Genomic DNA, 3455 nt, shown 5'->3' with positions numbered 1-3455 from the left:
TGTGAACTCATTAGTTTGCAGCTGTGTTAATCAAATCAGGTTGGGTTTCCATTACGCGTGCCAAACGTGCCAAACGGTGCCAATCCCCTTTGATCTGACATCAGATGTGACGGGACAGTCGATATAGAGATACATTTATGTGCTGATTGCAGATAGTTGCATTGAATAGTGGGTTTTGGGTATTTATTGCATCGTTAATGTGCCTGATATTCTGGAAACCTGCCTGTGAGGTTTTGGTGACGTGTGTGCACTGTCCGCCAATCAGCCAAACTTCGGCTTACACCGGCTGCGGTCCCCCTGCGCTGACGGTAGACCTGATTTCAGATGGCGAGCTTTTAGCGCACCTTCGGCGAAGCCTTTTGGCACAAAACTGTCACTGCGCCAAGCTGGATCTGTCGACACCTCCCCATGCTGCGCCGCCACACCCATCTCAGCGCACCTCGGTCTGCCAAACTACCAAACTGAGCGCGCCTCGGGTTGCACTGCTCCAAACTAGCTCTGCGCGGGGTGCGCCACCCTGCGCCACCTGCGCTGCGCCGGGAAACTAGAGCCCTTTGTTTGCCGTAAACAAAGTTTGTTGTTGTTTTTCAGTTTCAGTTATATATTGAGGGGGCATTTTGGGCATTGGGGGGGGGGACACATGTCCCCCTCAATGTATATGGTGACTATGGCCCTGTCATGTATGCATGATCAGGCTGCAGTTGTCTGGGTGCGCAAAGGTCAAGTGGCTGGTTTTGTCATACAAAGTTTGATGGAGTGTCAACTGGACAATATGGAGATATTTGCATCTTGAAAGCCGGACTACAAATGTGGATAGACAGGGAGAAACACAGGCAAGCCTAAGACGTGGTAAGATACGATATTCCTCACTATATGAAGTGACTGATAACAAGATCTGGTTGTAAAGAAATTCATCAGGTTTTTATTTTGTAGACAATTAATTTGTATTTATAGCATGATGGGATGACAGTACAATGATGTGTGGTATCATTGGAAAGCTCTGCTCCTGCACTTTCATGTGATATGCATGGTATTTCTGTGCGATGCTGCATTCGCGAGTAATCCATCCAAGAGTAATGTGTGTGCAGAGCTGTATGAAAGCTCTGTTATACATAATTTTAGTGTAATTTTATCATTTTTTTCGTTGTGAAAACATTGGACTACCGACAAGTGCTTGGTCTTGTCGGAAAGCTATGATTCCACTTTTTCACGTGATATGCGTGGCTTCTCGCTATGATGCACTGTCGCGGAGAAAATCCACAGAGAAGAACAGGTGTGAATTTGGACGGACTATGTGTAGTTCAGGCCCATAGGGTTAAAGAGCCTGTAACCGTAACAACTGTGTGGCACAAACTCAGTGCTTTGGTTATAAATAATGTTGGGCTCTGTTAGGGTTCGAACAGAAATTTGCGGTCGTGCCGCACTCTAACACACACACACCAACACACAGAAAAAAAATTATCAGTTTATAAAAAAACCCCGTACACCCCGGACGGGACGTGAAAAGTGGACATGTCCAGGCAAAAGAGGACATTTGGTCAGCCTAACGCCGTAAACGTTACCTAACACAAAGAGAAATGTTGACGGCTCGTTTCTCCTCTGACACGCCACATACCTGTGTGCCGCCACGGCTCGGTTGTCCAGGTACTACTGGGCAGTCATGACACCAACGAAAGAGGAAATTACTGGACCTGGAGACGGTAAGCCATTATCTTGCATTTGTCAGCTGCTCTCATGTTCCCTCCTTTTGTAGGCGTCATATGCCCCGCGGCGTATTCCCCCGACATTTGTTCGGAATATTTCAAGGCGTCATATGCCCCGCGGCGTATTCCCCCGACATTTGTTCGGAATATTTCAAAACGTCTAGCTTGAAATGAACACTGAAGTTGTGTCTTGTCTGCATCTTATCTGTTTACAATCAGCTGAGAGTGTGCAACTGCGCATGTGCAGTCTCTTGTTTTTATGACGGTAGCGTCAGGAGCAGCCAAAGACCACCTGGTGGCAAGATAGTCATCTATCAGTGTTCATAAACAAAAGAATATTGGTCATGGCTGAAATAAAGATAAAGATAGATAATTATGTACAGTTAATGCGTTCAAGGTCTTCTGACTCTTTAAAAGTTGACATGGTGTCTCTAGCTCAAAGTATGAGGGACAAGAAGAGGTTGAAAGTCGATGAGTTTTGAAGAGGATTTGAAGATTATCCAATTTACTTCCATTCAGACTAATTAGACTGCCCCAGAACGCCACCTATTGGCCGATTTGCACCGAATTTTGCACAAACTCTCATCGGGCCATGGACCACAATCAGCAAAAGTATTGTGGTAATCAGACTGTATTTGGTCAAGATATGAAAGACTGTCTGTTTAGAAAACAATGTGCAGGAATTTGTTGTTTTATATTTTGGCCATTTTTTGGACTATCAAAATTCTTTTAATAACTTTTTGTCAGAAGGGTCCACAGATGCTTCATGCAAAGCTTGGTGCAAATCAGTCAAATTGCCTAGCAGGAGTTTGAAAAAGTACCTTTTTCATTTGTCGCGATTTAGCGAATAGAAAGTTACCGCAAAAGTGGGCGTGGCTTACACCACACAATTCAGCTGAATTCAGAGAAGACGTAAGTGGGAGTTATTAGCCAAAAACGCTTTTGCATTGAAAATAGCGCCACCTGCTGGTCATTTTTGGTTTGTGAATTACAGGGGCCAGTCTATACCACCCCTATCCATTTTATTTCCATGAATGTTATGGTGTTGGCACAGTGCCAAATATTAAATTAGACGGCCACCAGAGCGCCACCTAGTGGCAGATCAGTAACTCCTTTGTCAGATATCCTCAGGAGGGCATTGACAATAATTATACCAAGTTTCGTGTTAATAATAATGTTGAGATATATTTCAATTTAAAGAGCGCCACCTGGTGGTCATCGCCTGACATTTTGCACAGAGCCTCAGGGGCTCATGGGGAAGTAGTAAACTGAGTTTCATGTCATTCGGATACACCAATGTGGAGATATGCAGCACTTCCTGTTTCCCAACTTTTTGTCGGGAGGGTCCACAGATGCTGTGTACAAAGTTTCATGCCAATCGGTGAAATTGCCTGGGAGGAGTTTGAAAAAGTAGGTTTGCGACAATTTACGAATTTGCGAAAAAAAACCCGAAAGGCGGAAATGGGCGTGGCCTATATCACAAGATTCAGCACAATTCACTGAACGCGTGGATATAAGGTTTTTGAATGTGCGACAAAGTATATGGGAGTTATGACCCAAAACGCACTGTCCTTGATTATAGCGCCACCTAGTGGTGGAAATTCATGACGACAATAGATTATAAAATTTTTCGCCAGACCTAACGCGTGTGCCATATTTGGTGGGTTTTTGAGTTTGGGAAAGGGTCCAAATAGGGGATTATATGCGCAGAATAATAATAATAATAATAAATTAAAGCTGCAAGCAGCGATG

At 44.3% G+C, this 3455-nt stretch overlaps 1 protein-coding gene across 1 annotated transcript in view; it reads right to left on the bottom strand.

Annotated features, from left to right (window-relative positions):
• The window catches only part of ntrk3a (neurotrophic tyrosine kinase, receptor, type 3a), a 550968-nt gene that overhangs the window by 390725 nt on the left and 156788 nt on the right, over nucleotides 1-3455 (bottom strand). The window lies entirely within an intron of this gene.

Source organism: Epinephelus moara, chromosome 20 (genome assembly GCF_006386435.1).
Source record: "Epinephelus moara isolate mb chromosome 20, YSFRI_EMoa_1.0, whole genome shotgun sequence".
Lineage (NCBI taxonomy): Eukaryota > Metazoa > Chordata > Actinopteri > Perciformes > Serranidae > Epinephelus > Epinephelus moara.
This window is presented reverse-complemented; position numbering and strand designations above follow the sequence as displayed.